The sequence below is a fragment of the Staurois parvus genome, unplaced genomic scaffold (genome assembly GCF_062004578.1).
Source record: "Staurois parvus isolate SC_StPar_1 unplaced genomic scaffold, SC_StPar_1.0 ptg000915l, whole genome shotgun sequence".
NCBI lineage: Eukaryota > Metazoa > Chordata > Amphibia > Anura > Ranidae > Staurois > Staurois parvus.
In genome coordinates, this window is record NW_028318711.1 from 245,309 (window position 1) to 264,403 (window position 19,095).

General features: G+C 47.4%; 1 long non-coding RNA gene across 1 annotated transcript in view; it reads left to right on the top strand.

Annotated features, from left to right (window-relative positions):
- The window catches only part of LOC149442078 (uncharacterized), an 82,313-nt gene extending 67,265 nt beyond the window's left edge, over window positions 1-15,048 (top strand). The window contains exon 2 of the long non-coding RNA XR_016307241.1: window positions 14,930-15,048. This is a non-coding gene — a long non-coding RNA (uncharacterized LOC149442078). The remainder of the gene's footprint in view (window positions 1-14,929) is intronic.
- The last annotated feature ends 4,047 nt before the right edge of the window (window positions 15,049-19,095 follow it).

Consider the following 19,095-nt stretch of genomic DNA (forward strand, 5'->3'; position numbering starts at 1 on the left):
TTGGTACCAAAGCCAATGTCTGAGACAGGGAACCAGCTCAGCACCAGTGTCCTAGACAGTAGCGTCCTAGGCCCTGAAATAGGGGATGAACTCCTCGCTAATGTTGGAGGCTCTACAAGACAAGTGTGAGAGGCCCTGAAACAGGGGATAAACTCCACTCTGATGTCGGAGGCTCCGCAGAGACACAGGAGTGCAAAGCCCTGAATATGGGGTACGAGCCTAGTATCTGGTCCAGATTAATGGCAAACTGACCGGCCATGAGCTGCAGCCAAAGAGCGCGGGATGCCCTAGTGAAGCATGCTTCTCACATCCTCTAGAGCTTTGAAGGTCAGTAGCCAGGTTTTAACCTAGCAGCTCTCCCCCCACTTTGTGTCTTTTTGCCCCATGTTGGCATTGTGTCCACAGTAGCATTTGCTTTTGGTAGAGTAGGGTTTGGCCAGAAAGGTTTAGTTTGACGCAGTTGGCCAGCTTAAACATGTATTGCAATATGTGTGAACTAAAAATCTCAATGTTTATGGCAAAGTTTGCTGGAAAGGATATATAGCAGTGTGCAGAGGGTTGTTCCTGGATCTTCCCATGTCTGTGTGGAGCACAAAGGTGCCATTTTACAAATGTGACAACGGTTGCACTGTAGGCCCTAGTGGAGCTCTGACAGAGTCCTCTTTGGGCTACTTGTTGGGATTTCTTGAAGGTGAAAGTCAAGCTTTCGCCTGTAGCCTCTAGAGGTTCTCTAAAGGTTGGATGTTTCTCTGGATAATCTGTTGTAGAGAGGAGGAGAGCTTGGTACCAAAGCCAATGTCTGAGACAGGGAACCAGCTCAGCACCAGTGTCCTAGACAGTAGCGTCCGAGGCCCTGAAATAGGGGATAAAATCCTCGCTAATTTTGGAGGCTCTACAAGACAAGTGTGAGAGGCCCTGAAACAGGGGATAAACTCCACTCTGATGTCGGAGGCTCCGCAGAGACACAGGAGTGCAAAGCCCTGAATATGGGGTACGAGCCTAGTATCTGGTCCAGATTAATGGCAAACTGAGCGGCCATGAGCTGCAGCCAAAGAGCGCGGGATGCCCTAGTGAAGCATGCTTCTCACATCCTCTAGAGCTTTGAAGGTCAGTAGCCAGGTTTTAACCTAGCAGCTCTCCCCCCACTTTGTGTCTTTTTGCCCCATGTTGGCATTGTGTCCACAGTAGCATTTGCTTTTGGTAGAGTAGGGTTTGGCCAGAAAGGTTTAGTTTGACGCAGTTGTCCAGCTTAAACATGTATTGCAATATGTGTGAACTAAAAATCTCAATGTTTATGGCAAAGTTTGCTGGAAAGGATATATAGCAGTGTGCAGAGGGTTGTTCCTGGATCTTCCCATGTCTGTGTGGAGCACAAAGGTGCCATTTTACAAATGTGACAACGGTTGCACTGTAGGCCCTAGTGGAGCTCTGACAGAGTCCTCTTTGGGCTACTTGTTGGGATTTCTTGAAGGTGAAAGTCAAGCTTTCGCCTGTAGCCTCTAGAGGTTCTCTAAAGGTTGGATGTTTCTCTGGATAATCTGTTGTAGAGAGGAGGAGAGCTTGGTACCAAAGCCAATGTCTGAGACAGGGAACCAGCTCAGCACCAGTGTCCTAGACAGAAGCGTCCTAGGCCCTGAAATAGGGGATGAACTCCTCGCTAATGTTGGAGGCTCTACAAGACAAGTGTGAGAGGCCCTGAAACAGGGGATAAACTCCACTCTGATGTCGGAGGCTCCGCAGAGACACAGGAGTGCAAAGCCCTGAATATGGGGTACGAGCCTAGTATCTGGTCCAGATTAATGGCAAACTGACCGGCCATGAGCTGCAGCCAAAGAGCGCGGGATGCCCTAGTGAAGCATGCTTCTCACATCCTCTAGAGCTTTGAAGGTCAGTAGCCAGGTTTTAACCTAGCAGCTCTCCCCCCACTTTGTGTCTTTTTGCCCCATGTTGGCATTGTGTCCACAGTAGCATTTGCTTTTGGTAGAGTAGGGTTTGGCCAGAAAGGTTTAGTTTGACGCAGTTGGCCAGCTTAAACATGTATTGCAATATGTGTGAACTAAAAATCTCAATGTTTATGGCAAAGTTTGCTGGAAAGGATATATAGCAGTGTGCAGAGGGTTGTTCCTGGATCTTCCCATGTCTGTGTGGAGCACAAAGGTGCCATTTTACAAATGTGACAACGGTTGCACTGTAGGCCCTAGTGGAGCTCTGACAGAGTCCTCTTTGGGCTACTTGTTGGGATTTCTTGAAGGTGAAAGTCAAGCTTTCGCCTGTAGCCTCTAGAGGTTCTCTAAAGGTTGGATGTTTCTCTGGATAATCTGTTGTAGAGAGGAGGAGAGCTTGGTACCAAAGCCAATGTCTGAGACAGGGAACCAGCTCAGCACCAGTGTCCTAGACAGTAGCGTCCGAGGCCCTGAAATAGGGGATAAACTCCTCGCTAATGTTGGAGGCTCTACAAGACAAGTGTGAGAGGCCCTGAAACAGGGGATAAACTCCACTCTGATGTCGGAGGCTCCGCAGAGACACAGGAGTGCAAAGCCCTGAATATGGGGTACGAGCCTAGTATCTGGTCCAGATTAATGGCAAACTGACCGGCCATGAGCTGCAGCCAAAGAGCGCGGGATGCCCTAGTGAAGCATGCTTCTCACATCCTCTAGAGCTTTGAAGGTCAGTAGCCAGGTTTTAACCTAGCAGCTCTCCCCCCACTTTGTGTCTTTTTGCCCCATGTTGGCATTGTGTCCACAGTAGCATTTGCTTTTGGTAGAGTAGGGTTTGGCCAGAAAGGTTTAGTTTGACGCAGTTGTCCAGCTTAAACATGTATTGCAATATGTGTGAACTAAAAATCTCAATGTTTATGGCAAAGTTTGCTGGAAAGGATATATAGCAGTGTGCAGAGGGTTGTTCCTGGATCTTCCCATGTCTGTGTGGAGCACAAAGGTGCCATTTTACAAATGTGACAACGGTTGCACTGTAGGCCCTAGTGGAGCTCTGACAGAGTCCTCTTTGGGCTACTTGTTGGGATTTCTTGAAGGTGAAAGTCAAGCTTTCGCCTGTAGCCTCTAGAGGTTCTCTAAAGGTTGGATGTTTCTCTGGATAATCTGTTGTAGAGAGGAGGAGAGCTTGGTACCAAAGCCAATGTCTGAGACAGGGAACCAGCTCAGCACCAGTGTCCTAGACAGTAGCGTCCGAGGCCCTGAAATAGGGGATAAACTCCTCGCTAATGTTGGAGGCTCTACAAGACAAGTGTGAGAGGCCCTGAAACAGGGGATAAACTCCACTCTGATGTCGGAGGCTCCGCAGAGACACAGGAGTGCAAAGCCCTGAATATGGGGTACGAGCCTAGTATCTGGTCCAGATTAATGGCAAACTGACCGGCCATGAGCTGCAGCCAAAGAGCGCGGGATGCCCTAGTGAAGCATGCTTCTCACATCCTCTAGAGCTTTGAAGGTCAGTAGGCAGGTTTTAACCTAGCAGCTCTCCCCCCACTTTGTGTCTTTTTGCCCCATGTTGGCATTGTGTCCACAGTAGCATTTGCTTTTGGTAGAGTAGGGTTTGGCCAGAAAGGTTTAGTTTGACGCAGTTGGCCAGCTTAAACATGTATTGCAATATGTGTGAACTAAAAATCTCAATGTTTATGGCAAAGTTTGCTGGAAAGGATATATAGCAGTGTGCAGAGGGTTGTTCCTGGATCTTCCCATGTCTGTGTGGAGCACAAAGGTGCCATTTTACAAATGTGACAACGGTTGCACTGTAGGCCCTAGTGGAGCTCTGACAGAGTCCTCTTTGGGCTACTTGTTGGGATTTCTTGAAGGTGAAAGTCAAGCTTTCGCCTGTAGCCTCTAGAGGTTCTCTAAAGGTTGGATGTTTCTCTGGATAATCTGTTGTAGAGAGGAGGAGAGCTTGGTACCAAAGCCAATGTCTGAGACAGGGAACCAGCTCAGCACCAGTGTCCTAGACAGTAGCGTCCTAGGCCCTGAAATAGGGGATGAACTCCTCGCTAATGTTGGAGGCTCTACAAGACAAGTGTGAGAGGCCCTGAAACAGGGGATAAACTCCACTCTGATGTCGGAGGCTCCGCAGAGACACAGGAGTGCAAAGCCCTGAATATGGGGTACGAGCCTAGTATCTGGTCCAGATTAATGGCAAACTGACCGGCCATGAGCTGCAGCCAAAGTGCGCGGGATGCCCTAGTGAAGCATGCTTCTCACATCCTCTAGAGCTTTGAAGGTCAGTAGCCAGGTTTTAACCTAGCAGCTCTCCCCCCACTTTGTGTCTTTTTGCCCCATGTTGGCATTGTGTCCACAGTAGCATTTGCTTTTGGTAGAGTAGGGTTTGGCCAGAAAGGTTTAGTTTGACGCAGTTGGCCAGCTTAAACATGTATTGCAATATGTGTGAACTAAAAATCTCAATGTTTATGGCAAAGTTTGCTGGAAAGGATATATAGCAGTGTGCAGAGGGTTGTTCCTGGATCTTCCCATGTCTGTGTGGAGCACAAAGGTGCCATTTTACAAATGTGACAACGGTTGCACTGTAGGCCCTAGTGGAGCTCTGACAGAGTCCTCTTTGGGCTACTTGTTGGGATTTCTTGAAGGTGAAAGTCAAGCTTTCGCCTGTAGCCTCTAGAGGTTCTCTAAAGGTTGGATGTTTCTCTGGATAATCTGTTGTAGAGAGGAGGAGAGCTTGGTACCAAAGCCAATGTCTGAGACAGGGAACCAGCTCAGCACCAGTGTCCTAGACAGTAGCGTCCGAGGCCCTGAAATAGGGGATGAACTCCTCGCTAATGTTGGAGGCTCTACAAGACAAGTGTGAGAGGCCCTGAAACAGGGGATAAACTCCACTCTGATGTCGGAGGCTCCGCAGAGACACAGGAGTGCAAAGCCCTGAATATGGGGTACGAGCCTAGTATCTGGTCCAGATTAATGGCAAACTGAGCGGCCATGAGCTGCAGCCAAAGAGCGCGGGATGCCCTAGTGAAGCATGCTTCTCACATCCTCTAGAGCTTTGAAGGTCAGTAGCCAGGTTTTAACCTAGCAGCTCTCCCCCCACTTTGTGTCTTTTTGCCCCATGTTGGCATTGTGTCCACAGTAGCATTTGCTTTTGGTAGAGTAGGGTTTGGCCAGAAAGGTTTAGTTTGACGCAGTTGGCCAGCTTAAACATGTATTGCAATATGTGTGAACTAAAAATCTCAATGTTTATGGCAAAGTTTGCTGGAAAGGATATATAGCAGTGTGCAGAGGGTTGTTCCTGGATCTTCCCATGTCTGTGTGGAGCACAAAGGTGCCATTTTACAAATGTGACAACGGTTGCACTGTAGGCCCTAGTGGAGCTCTGACAGAGTCCTCTTTGGGCTACTTGTTGGGATTTCTTGAAGGTGAAAGTCAAGCTTTCGCCTGTAGCCTCTAGAGGTTCTCTAAAGGTTGGATGTTTCTCTGGATAATCTGTTGTAGAGAGGAGGAGAGCTTGGTACCAAAGCCAATGTCTGAGACAGGGAACCAGCTCAGCACCAGTGTCCTAGACAGTAGCGTCCTAGGCCCTGAAATAGGGGATGAACTCCTCGCTAATGTTGGAGGCTCTACAAGACAAGTGTGAGAGGCCCTGAAACAGGGGATAAACTCCACTCTGATGTTGGAGGCTCCGCAGAGACACAGGAGTGCAAAGCCCTGAATATGGGGTACGAGCCTAGTATCTGGTCCAGATTAATGGCAAACTGACCGGCCATGAGCTGCAGCCAAAGAGCGCGGGATGCCCTAGTGAAGCATGCTTCTCACATCCTCTAGAGCTTTGAAGGTCAGTAGGCAGGTTTTAACCTAGCAGCTCTCCCCCCACTTTGTGTCTTTTTGCCCCATGTTGGCATTGTGTCCACAGTAGCATTTGCTTTTGGTAGAGTAGGGTTTGGCCAGAAAGGTTTAGTTTGACGCAGTTGGCCAGCTTAAACATGTATTGCAATATGTGTGAACTAAAAATCTCAATGTTTATGGCAAAGTTTGCTGGAAAGGATATATAGCAGTGTGCAGAGGGTTGTTCCTGGATCTTCTCATGTCTGTGTGGAGCACAAAGGTGCCATTTTACAAATGTGACAACGGTTGCACTGTAGGCCCTAGTGGAGCTCTGACAGAGTCCTCTTTGGGCTACTTGTTGGGATTTCTTGAAGGTGAAAGTCAAGCTTTCGCCTGTAGCCTCTAGAGGTTCTCTAAAGGTTGGATGTTTCTCTGGATAATCTGTTGTAGAGAGGAGGAGAGCTTGGTACCAAAGCCAATGTCTGAGACAGGGAACCAGCTCAGCACCAGTGTCCTAGACAGTAGCGTCCGAGGCCCTGAAATAGGGGATAAACTCCTCGCTAATGTTGGAGGCTCTACAAGACAAGTGTGAGAGGCCCTGAAACAGGGGATAAACTCCACTCTGATGTCGGAGGCTCCGCAGAGACACAGGAGTGCAAAGCCCTGAATATGGGGTACGAGCCTAGTATCTGGTCCAGATTAATGGCAAACTGACCGGCCATGAGCTGCAGCCAAAGAGCGCGGGATGCCCTAGTGAAGCATGCTTCTCACATCCTCTAGAGCTTTGAAGGTCAGTAGCCAGGTTTTAACCTAGCAGCTCTCCCCCCACTTTGTGTCTTTTTGCCCCATGTTGGCATTGTGTCCACAGTAGCATTTGCTTTTGGTAGAGTAGGGTTTGGCCAGAAAGGTTTAGTTTGACGCAGTTGGCCAGCTTAAACATGTATTGCAATATGTGTGAACTAAAAATCTCAATGTTTATGGCAAAGTTTGCTGGAAAGGATATATAGCAGTGTGCAGAGGGTTGTTCCTGGATCTTCCCATGTCTGTGTGGAGCACAAAGGTGCCATTTTACAAATGTGACAACGGTTGCACTGTAGGCCCTAGTGGAGCTCTGACAGAGTCCTCTTTGGGCTACTTGTTGGGATTTCTTGAAGGTGAAAGTCAAGCTTTCGCCTGTAGCCTCTAGAGGTTCTCTAAAGGTTGGATGTTTCTCTGGATAATCTGTTGTAGAGAGGAGGAGAGCTTGGTACCAAAGCCAATGTCTGAGACAGGGAACCAGCTCAGCACCAGTGTCCTAGACAGTAGCGTCCGAGGCCCTGAAATAGGGGATAAACTCCTTGCTAATGTTGGAGGCTCTACAAGACAAGTGTGAGAGGCCCTGAAACAGGGGATAAACTCCACTCTGATGTCGGAGGCTCCGCAGAGACACAGGAGTGCAAAGCCCTGAATATGGGGTACGAGCCTAGTATCTGGTCCAGATTAATGGCAAACTGACCGGCCATGAGCTGCAGCCAAAGAGCGCGGGATGCCCTAGTGAAGCATGCTTCTCACATCCTCTAGAGCTTTGAAGGTCAGTAGCCAGGTTTTAACCTAGCAGCTCTCCCCCCACTTTGTGTCTTTTTGCCCCATGTTGGCATTGTGTCCACAGTAGCATTTGCTTTTGGTAGAGTAGGGTTTGGCCAGAAAGGTTTAGTTTGACGCAGTTGGCCAGCTTAAACATGTATTGCAATATGTGTGAACTAAAAATCTCAATGTTTATGGCAAAGTTTGCTGGAAAGGATATATAGCAGTGTGCAGAGGGTTGTTCCTGGATCTTCCCATGTCTGTGTGGAGCACAAAGGTGCCATTTTACAAATGTGACAACGGTTGCACTGTAGGCCCTAGTGGAGCTCTGACAGAGTCCTCTTTGGGCTACTTGTTGGGATTTCTTGAAGGTGAAAGTCAAGCTTTCGCCTGTAGCCTCTAGAGGTTCTCTAAAGGTTGGATGTTTCTCTGGATAATCTGTTGTAGAGAGGAGGAGAGCTTGGTACCAAAGCCAATGTCTGAGACAGGGAACCAGCTCAGCACCAGTGTCCTAGACAGTAGCGTCCGAGGCCCTGAAATAGGGGATAAACTCCTCGCTAATGTTGGAGGCTCTACAAGACAAGTGTGAGAGGCCCTGAAACAGGGGATAAACTCCACTCTGATGTCGGAGGCTCCGCAGAGACACAGGAGTGCAAAGCCCTGAATATGGGGTACGAGCCTAGTATCTGGTCCAGATTAATGGCAAACTGACCGGCCATGAGCTGCAGCCAAACAGCGCGGGATGCCCTAGTGAAGCATGCTTCTCACATCCTCTAGAGCTTTGAAGGTCAGTAGCCAGGTTTTAACCTAGCAGCTCTCCCCCCACTTTGTGTCTTTTTGCCCCATGTTGGCATTGTGTCCACAGTAGCATTTGCTTTTGGTAGAGTAGGGTTTGGCCAGAAAGGTTTAGTTTGACGCAGTTGGCCAGCTTAAACATGTATTGCAATATGTGTGAACTAAAAATCTCAATGTTTATGGCAAAGTTTGCTGGAAAGGATATATAGCAGTGAGCAGAAGGTTGTTCCTGGATCTTCCCATGTCTGTGTGGAGCACAAAGGTGCCATTTTACAAATGTGACAACGGTTGCACTGTAGGCCCTAGTGGAGCTCTGACAGAGTCCTCTTTGGGCTACTTGTTGGGATTTCTTGAAGGTGAAAGTCAAGCTTTCGCCTGTAGCCTCTAGAGGTTCTCTAAAGGTTGGATGTTTCTCTGGATAATCTGTTGTAGAGAGGAGGAGAGCTTGGTACCAAAGCCAATGTCTGAGACAGGGAACCAGCTCAGCACCAGTGTCCTAGACAGTAGCGTCTGAGGCCCTGAAATAGGGGATGAACTCCTCGCTAATGTTGGAGGCTCTACAAGACAAGTGTGAGAGGCCCTGAAACAGGGGATAAACTCCACTCTGATGTCGGAGGCTCCGCAGAGACACAGGAGTGCAAAGCCCTGAATATGGGGTACGAGCCTAGTATCTGGTCCAGATTAATGGCAAACTGAGCGGCCATGAGCTGCAGCCAAAGAGCGCGGGATGCCCTAGTGAAGCATGCTTCTCACATCCTCTAGAGCTTTGAAGGTCAGTAGCCAGGTTTTAACCTAGCAGCTCTCCCCCCACTTTGTGTCTTTTTGCCCCATGTTGGCATTGTGTCCACAGTAGCATTTGCTTTTGGTAGAGTAGGGTTTGGCCAGAAAGGTTTAGTTTGACGCAGTTGGCCAGCTTAAACATGTATTGCAATATGTGTGAACTAAAAATCTCAATGTTTATGGCAAAGTTTGCTGGAAAGGATATATAGCAGTGTGCAGAGGGTTGTTCCTGGATCTTCCCATGTCTGTGTGGAGCACAAAGGTGCCATTTTACAAATGTGACAACGGTTGCACTGTAGGCCCTAGTGGAGCTCTGACAGAGTCCTCTTTGGGCTACTTGTTGGGATTTCTTGAAGGTGAAAGTCAAGCTTTCGCCTGTAGCCTCTAGAGGTTCTCTAAAGGTTGGATGTTTCTCTGGATAATCTGTTGTAGAGAGGAGGAGAGCTTGGTACCAAAGCCAATGTCTGAGACAGGGAACCAGCTCAGCACCAGTGTCCTAGACAGTAGCGTCCGAGGCCCTGAAATAGGGGATGAACTCCTGGCTAATGTTGGAGGCTCTACAAGACAAGTGTGAGAGGCCCTGAAACAGGGGATAAACTCCACTCTGATGTCGGAGGCTCCGCAGAGACACAGGAGTGCAAAGCCCTGAATATGGGGTACGAGCCTAGTATCTGGTCCAGATTAATGGCAAACTGACCGGCCATGAGCTGCAGCCAAAGAGCGCGGGATGCCCTAGTGAAGCATGCTTCTCACATCCTCTAGAGCTTTGAAGGTCAGTAGCCAGGTTTTAACCTAGCAGCTCTCCCCCCACTTTGTGTCTTTTTGCCCCATGTTGGCATTGTGTCCACAGTAGCATTTGCTTTTGGTAGAGTAGGGTTTGGCCAGAAAGGTTTACTTTGAGGCAGTTGGCCAGCTTAAACATGTATTGCAATATGTGTGAACTAAAAATCTCTATGTTTATGGCAAAGTTTGCTGGAAAGGATATATAGCAGTGTGCAGAGGGTTGTTCCTGGATCTTCCCATGTCTGTGTGGAGCACAAAGGTGCCATTTTACAAATGTGACAACGGTTGCACTGTAGGCCCTAGTGGAGCTCTGACAGAGTCCTCTTTGGGCTACTTGTTGGGATTTCTTGAAGGTGAAAGTCAAGCTTTCGCCTGTAGCCTCTAGAGGTTCTCTAAAGGTTGGATGTTTCTCTGGATAATGTGTTCTAGAGAGGAGGAGAGCTTGGTACCAAAGCCAATGTCTGAGACAGGGAACCAGCTCAGCACCAGTGTCCTAGACAGTAGCGTCCGAGGCCCTGAAATAGGGGATGAACTCCACGCTAATGTTGGAGGCTCTACAAGACAAGTGTGAGAGGCCCTTAAACAGGGGATAATCTCCACTCTAATGTCGGAGGCTCCGCAGAGACACAGGAGTGCAAAGCCCTGAATATGAGGTACGAGCCTAGTATCTGGTCCAGATTAATGGCAAACTGACCGGCCATGAGCTGCAGCCAAAGAGCGCGGGACACCTCCAGCACTGGGGCAGGGGGGACACCTCCAGTACTGGGGCAGGGGGGACACCTCCAGTACTGGGGCAGGGGGGACACCTCCAGCACTGGGGCAGGGGGGACACCTCCAATACTCGGACAGTGGGGACACCTGCAGCACTGGGGCAGGGGGGACACCTCCAATACTCGGACAGTGGGCACACAACCAGCACTGGGGCAGGGGGGACACCTCCAGCGTTGGGGCAGGGGGGACACCTCCAATACTCGGACAGTGGGGACACCTCCAGCACTGGGGCAGGGGGGACACCTCCAGCACTGGGGCAGGGGGGACACCTCCAATACTCGGACAGTGGGGACACCTCCAGCACTGGGGCAGAGGGGGCACCTCCAATACTCGGACAGTGTGGACACCTCCAGCACTGGGGCAGAGGGGACACCTCCAATACTTGGACAGTGGGGACACCTCCAGCACTGGGGCAGGGGGGACACCTCCAGCACTGGGGCAGGGGGGACACCTCCAATACTCGGACAGTGGGGACACCTCCAGCACTGGGGCAGAGGGGGCACCTCCAATACTCGGACAGTGTGGACACCTCCAGCACTGGGGCAGAGGGGACACCTCCAATACTTGGACAGTGGGGACACCTCCAGCACTGGGGCAGGGGGGACACCTCCAATACTCGGACAGTGGGGAAATCTCCAGCACTTGGGCAGGGGGGACACCTCCAGCATGGGGGATACCTCCAGCACTGGGGCAGGGGGGACACCTCCAAAACTCGGACAGTGGGGAAATCTACAGCACTGGGGCAGGGGGGGCACCTGACACCTCCAGCAGGGGGGATACCTCCAGCACTGGGGCTGGGGGGGCTACCTTTAATACCAGGGGCCACTCCAGTACTGGGGGGGGGGGGCAGCGGCCACCTCCAATGCTGCAAAAGGGGTGGACACTGCCAAATCCAGGACAGAGGGGATACCTTCAATATGGGGAAAGAGGGAACATCTTCAAAACTGGGAAGGGGGGGGGGACATGGAACATCTGACAGCTCTAATACCAGGACACATCCAATACCAGGGGCCACCTCTCCAGTACACCAGGATGGGGGGGACACTTGACACCTTCACAACCAGTACAGGAGGCAGGTCCCCTCCAGTACACGGGGGCGATATTGGACACCTGAGATAATAGGACAAGGAGAACATCTCCAATACCAGGGTGGAGGGGGACCTGACTTCTCTTAATACTGCAATGGTGGGGAGGTGGAGGAACATCCAACACCAGGGAGACAACACTTCCAGTACTGGGATGGCGGGGACACCTCCAATACTGGGGCAGGGTAGAAAAGTGATAACTCTAATACCAGGGGGATACCACCATTATTGGGACGGGGGCATCTGATACATCCAGTAATGGAATGGGGGAGGGGGCGGTATTTTAAATATCACAGAGACACTGCCATTTCTTGGGTGGGAGGTTCCCCACCAATACCTGGATGGGGGTACACCACCAATACCAGGAACTCTCTAACACCAGGGAGACACCTCCAGTACTAGGATGGAGGGGACACCTAACACTAGGGGCACACTTCTAATACTAGGATCCCTCCCAACACCAGGGAGACACCTCCAATACAAGGACAAATGGGACACTGCCAACACCAGGACAAGGGGTAGGGACACCTGACACCTCCAGTACCTGGATACAGGGTAATATCTGACATCTCCAATACAAAGGGGACCCCTATAGGACTGCTACTAATGATTGTTTTCATAATCGATTAGTTGGCCAATTATTGCTTTGATTAATCAGATAAAAAAAAAACCTTGACAAAAGTGTGGTGTATAATTTAGTTAGTATGTAAAGTTTAAAATAGACAATTTCTTGGATATCAATATGCAGTGGTAAATATAAATAACCAGCTATGTGGTTAAGGAACAAGATATCTTATCCACTCTGAGAATGACAGAAGAGACTTATATACTATTAGAGGTTGAATCTGGTACATATCAGACTCCATTTTTATTTAACCACTTCAAGTCCGGACACTTTTGCCTCCTTCCTGTCCAGGCCAATTTTCAGCTTTCAGCGCTATCATATTTTGAATGACAATTGCGTGGTCATGCAACACTGTACCCATATGAATGTTTTTTAGCATTTTTTTGAGACCAATAAAGCTTTATTTTGGTGGTATTTATTCACCACTGGGATTTTTTTTGTTTTGCTATGTAAATGAAAAAGTCCACAAATTTTGAGTGTTTTTCTTATAAAATTTTTCAAATAAATATTTCATCATAAATCTTGGCCAAAATTTATTTTGTTATCTTTTTAGTAAAAAAAAATGCCAAATTAGTTTATAACCAAAAATTATCATTTTAAAAAATTTTTACATTTTATTATTTTTTTTTTTTTTACATACTGTCACTCTAGCAGTACAGTGTCACCATGGTGACACTGTACTACTTGTGGGGGATGATTTTTTATTTTCTTGTTTACACTGATTGCTTTTATACCCATAAAGGCTGTAAAAGCAATCATTTCTCCTTCTCTCTGACTACATTCTTGCATCCATTGAGAACTACTGTGTGAGCTGTGATTGGTCCCAGCTTGTCACATGGTACAAGGCTGTTCACAACAGCCTTGTACCATGTGATCTCTGTGATCATTCACAGATTTCACACGTAGTAAGCAATGATGTCAGAAGTGACATCTTACTTACTCCTAGATTGTTAGCTCCGTGGAGCAGTGCCCTCGAACCCCTCGTGTATTGTATTGTTACTGTACCCCACTAAAATGTACAGCGCTGAGCAAACTCTTAGCGCTATATAAATACTGTATAGTAATAATTCTTTGCATGTGATCACTGATTGGCCAATCAGTGATCACATGATTGGGACCTCACACAGAGGTTCTGTATGACGATCGGTGTTTCACTGTGTCCGGAGGACACAGCGGGCACCGGATCGTGGTGCTGTGCGATCCCAGGGAGCGCGCAAAAGCAGGGGGCGGGGAGGCCGTTTATAACCGGCCACTCGACCTTGCACTGCCACAGTCCGGCCATTTATATACAACAGTGATCCTTAGTAGTGCCTGCTGAGCTCAATGTGGTGAAATTCCTGCTGCAGCATGTGTACTTCCCTGACTGCTGCCCTCCCAGCTAAAGGGGGAACAGTTGAGGGGTGGTAAAAATTTGACTCAACCGTAGCATTCCCCAACCCCCCCAGTGTAAATACACCATTACCACACCAGTGCAGCCAGTCAGTGTCCCTGAACATCGCTATGTCACATCTGCCCCAGTGTTGACGTAAGGTTTTGTTCACAAGGGGCTTATCGATGCATACCTTGTGCAAGGGCCATGTTTACCTGCACAGGTGCTCTGTGCATCCCATGCAGGCAGTCACATTGATTATTGGGACACAACAGCTGCATGGACACAGCCGCTTTTCCCAATCCAACATCAGTGCAGGTGCATGTCCCCGAAATCACTGTCTGCATTTGGGGCTGTACACCTGCAAGGATGTCAGACTGGGGGCAGGAGTTCTGTGCATCCCCATGCAGGCAGTCCTATTCGTTTGGGCGTTTCTGCTGTCCTTGTGCTCCAGGGCCTACATAAATGAGAGAGGTAGTGAGGAAATGAGATGCCTAATTTACACCCTTATAAAGCTTGAAGGTTCTACTTTGATTTTGGGCCCCCCCCCCCCCCATGTGGGTAAGTTGTGAAAACGTCTCATGCATGTGCTATCCCCATACTAAGGAGGAGAAGCAGAATGTGTTGAGGTGTAATTGTAAGTGTGCCCATGCTGCTTATGTGAAAAAACTTTTTAAAATGACAACTTGGGGAAATGTTTTTTTTTTTTGTTTTGTTTTGTTTTTTTTCTTTCATTTTCTGAACAATTACAACTTCAAAAATGTTACTATGCCTCTTACTAAATACCTTGGACTGTCTGATTTAAAATTTAAAAAAAAGGGTAATTTGGGGGGTATTTGTACTGTCCTAGCATTTTAGGGCCTCAAGAAATGAGTTGGGCAGTCAGTACATCAGAATTGATCATTTTATGGATATACAGTATATACCATAGTTTGTATGTAGTAGAATGTATTTTGGCCCACATTTATGAAGAAATATTATTGGCAAAACTTTACAGACCGGAAATGAAGAAATGGCAAAACTTTTTTCCATTTTATATAGTGCAAAAAACAAAACAAAAAAAACAGTTGTGACTAAATGACTTAATACCACCAAAAGAAAGCTCTATCTGTCTCACAGATTGATATAAATTTCATATGGGTACAGTGTTGCATGACTGAGTAATTGTCATTCAAAGTACGACAGCGCTGAAATCTGAAAAATGGCCTGGGCAGGAAGGGGGTGAAACAGTCTGGTGTTCAAGCAGATAAAAAGTGTAACGTTTTGTATCTATAGTTGCTGCACTAAGCAAGAAAACTGTAAGATATAGAAACACAATTTATTTCCTACTGTAGCAAACCACTGGGCTGATTATTTTAAGTGACTTCTTATTTCTTTGCAGTTTTTTGGGAATATGGCTGCTAATCCTGAAAACGCTCAACTCTTGCCTTTACTAGAAACCTTGGAAGACACATCTACCTCACATACAGAACAGACAGATGCTTATCTTGCAATTGCAAAGTGAGTACAATTGCATTTTGGAGCTAGAAACATTCCAGATTGTTGCGGTGCAGAATATTGCAGTGGATGCAGGAATTGATTTACTAAGGAATACCTAGCCAATAAATGTTAGTGAACAAGGGGAGCTGTTTTCACTCAATACCAACTTTTCTAGTTGAACAGCCTATTCTTAAAGTGCATCTAAGCCACAAAAAAATGAATATATTGCAGCTTTCTAGTCCTTAGATGTGGTGGCTGCACTAGTTTTCTTCCTTTATTTTTTCCCCTGATGATCCTCCAGTAACAAAACTGCCGTAGGATGACAATGCCTACTCTTCCTTTTGTATCAGCAGAAACAAGACAGGACAACAGAATGCTGTCCTTCTCTTATTGTACATACCGGAGGGGAGTGCTTCTGTACACCTTAGAGATAATAGTTAGCAGAGTGCACAGTAAGTTATCAGCTCACGAGATTTCTAACAAGATCAACAGGTATTTTTTGCACTTATCAAGCAGATATAACAAAACCCTTTCAGGCTGAATTCACACTAGAGCGGACAGCTGCCAGAGTGCTTTACCTCTTTGGCAAGCAAATTCAGCTAAAACAACCCCATGGTGTATAATCTTCCATTCTGATCTTTAGAACTATTTAGTGGTGAATATTCCTTCAAGTAGAAATTATATTCCACAATAAAATATTTAGGGTAATGTATATCAGTTTGTGTGTAATAATTTGACATTTGTCCTCCTTTGTAGCCGTCTTAGTGGAGAAGATGGGAAAGTTTTCAATGTCTTGGTTGGAAAGCAGTTCTCTCGTCTCTTTGAAGTTTTTAAGGTGAGAAGGATAAAAGTCTTACCTTTTGTGTATGATTTATGTTAACATAAAATGTGTGATTATTGGGGATGAGCGATTAAAGCTGATCTCCAGGTTTTAGCGAACTTTGAATAGTTTGGACCAAGCTAGTCCAAATGTACTGTTTACATCATTAACAGATGCAGCACCTCTATAAACTGTATGTAGCATCAGCTACATATGCGTTGCTGTGTTCAGGCTATGGGACTATGAATGAATACAAAGGTTCCTCAGGCTGAGGTGGAGACTGTGAGGGCACCCAACCGCCTGTGAATGGCTGAGCAGCACTCAATCCAATTTGACAGCTGCTGGAACACAGTGCTGTATGTGGCTGAGACGACATACCTGTTTATATAGCGCTCACATCCACTTCATCTGTTAAGTGAAGTAAATTTGTTTATGCCAGCTTGGTCCAAATTACTTAAGTTCGCTGAATTCTGCAGTTAGATTTGAATTCACCTACAGTTGATACCCATACATTTTTTCAGAAAATCTCTCATGCAAGAATAGGGATCGTACTTGAGATTGGTAGTCATAGGTTTAATTTCTGGCTAACTGCATTCATAGTACATTTTAAGGTCTTAACAGGCGTAGGGTAACATGCATGCATCAGCAATCATTGGAAAATAGACATCTAAATGTCTGACCAGCATTTGTGCTGCCTTAATGTTTAGTTTGACGCAGTTGGCCAGCTTAAACATGTATTGCAATATGTGTGAACTAAAAATCTCAATGTTTATGGCAAAGTTTGCTGGAAAGGATATATAGCAGTGTGCAGAGGGTTGTTCCTGGATCTTCCCATGTCTATGTGGAGCACAAAGGTGCCATTTTACAAATGTGACAACGGTTGCACTGTAGGCCCTAGTGGAGCTCTGACAGAGTCCTCTTTGGGCTACTTGTTGGGATTTCTTGAAGGTGAAAGTCAAGCTTTCGCCTGTAGCCTCTAGAGGTTCTCTAAAGGTTGGATGTTTCTCTGGATAATCTGTTGTAGAGAGGAGGAGAGCTTGGTACCAAAGCCAATGTCTGAGACAGGGAACCAGCTCAGCACCAGTGTCCTAGACAGTAGCGTCCTAGGCCCTGAAATAGGGGATGAACTCCTCGCTAATGTTGGAGGCTCTACAAGACAAGTGTGAGAGGCCCTGAAACAGGGGATAAACTCCACTCTGATGTCGGAGGCTCCGCAGAGACACAGGAGTGCAAAGCCCTGAATATGGGGTACGAGCCTAGTATCTGGTCCAGATTAATGGCAAACTGACCGGCCATGAGCTGCAGCCAAAGAGCGCGGGATGCCCTAGTGAAGCATGCTTCTCACATCCTCTAGAGCTTTGAAGGTCAGTAGCCAGGTTTTAACCTAGCAGCTCTCCCCCCACTTTGTGTCTTTTTGCCCCATGTTGGCATTGTGTCCACAGTAGCATTTGCTTTTGGTAGAGTAGGGTTTTGCCAGAAAGGTTTAGTTTGACGCAGTTGGCCAGCTTAAACATGTATTGCAATATGTGTGAACTAAAAATCTCAATGTTTATGGCAAAGTTTGCTGGAAAGGATATATAGCAGTGTGCAGAGGGTTGTTCCTGGATCTTCCCATGTCTGTGTGGAGCACAAAGGTGCCATTTTACAAATGTGACAACGGTTGCACTGTAGGCCCTAGTGGAGCTCTGACAGAGTCCTCTTTGGGCTACTTGTTGGGATTTCTTGAAGGTGAAAGTCAAGCTTTCGCCTGTAGCCTCTAGAGGTTCTCTAAAGGTTGGATGTTTCTCTGGATAATCTGTTGTAGAGAGGAGGAGAGCTTGGTACCAAAGCCAATGTCTGAGACAGGGAACCAGCTCAGCACCAGTGTCCTAGACAGTAGCGTCCTAGGCCCTGAAATAGGGGATGAACTCCTCGCTAATGTTGGAGGCTCTACAAGACAAGTGTGAGAGGCCCTGAAACAGGGGATAAACTCCACTCTGATGTCGGAGGCTCCGCAGAGACACAGGAGTGCAAAGCCCTGAATATGGGGTACGAGCCTAGTATCTGGTCCAGATTAATGGCAAACTGACCGGCCATGAGCTGCAGCCAAAGTGCGCGGGATGCCCTAGTGAAGCATGCTTCTCACATCCTCTAGAGCTTTGAAGGTCAGTAGCCAGGTTTTAACCTAGCAGCTCTCCCCCCACTTTGTGTCTTTTTGCCCCATGTTGGCATTGTGTCCACAGTAGCATTTGCTTTTGGTAGAGTAGGGTTTGGCCAGAAAGGTTTAGTTTGACGCAGTTGGCCAGCTTAAACATGTATTGCAATATGTGTGAACTAAAAATCTCAATGTTTATGGCAAAGTTTGCTGGAAAGGATATATAGCAGTGTGCAGAGGGTTGTTCCTGGATCTTCCCATGTCTGTGTGGAGCACAAAGGTGCCATTTTACAAATGTGACAACGGTTGCACTGTAGGCCCTAGTGGAGCTCTGACAGAGTCCTCTTTGGGCTACTTGTTGGGATTTCTTGAAGGTGAAAGTCAAGCTTTCGCCTGTAGCCTCTAGAGGTTCTCTAAAGGTTGGATGTTTCTCTGGATAATCTGTTGTAGAGAGGAGGAGAGCTTGGTACCAAAGCCAATGTCTGAGACAGGGAACCAGCTCAGCACCAGTGTCCTAGACAGTAGCGTCCGAGGCCCTGAAATAGGGGATGAACTCCTCGCTAATGTTGGAGGCTCTACAAGACAAGTGTGAGAGGCCCTGAAACAGGGGATAAACTCCACTCTGATGTCGGAGGCTCCGCAGAGACACAGGAGTGCAAAGCCCTGAATATGGGGTACGAGCCTAGTATCTGGTCCAGATTAATGGCAAACTGAGCGGCCATGAGCTGCAGCCAAAGAGCGCGGGATGCCCTAGTGAAGCATGCTTCTCACATCCTCTAGAGCTTTGAAGGTCAGTAGCCAGGTTTTAACCTAGCAGCTCTCCCCCCACTTTGTGTCTTTTTGCCCCATGTTGGCATTGTGTCCACAGTAGCATTTGCTTTTGGTAGAGTAGGGTTTGGCCAGAAAGGTTTAGTTTGACGCAGTTGGCCAGCTTAAACATGTATTGCAATATGTGTGAACTAAAAATCTCAATGTTTATGGCAAAGTTTGCTGGAAAGGATATATAGCAGTGTGCAGAGGGTTGTTCCTGGATCTTCCCATGTCTGTGTGGAGCACAAAGGTGCCATTTTACAAATGTGACAACGGTTGCACTGTAGGCCCTAGTGGAGCTCTG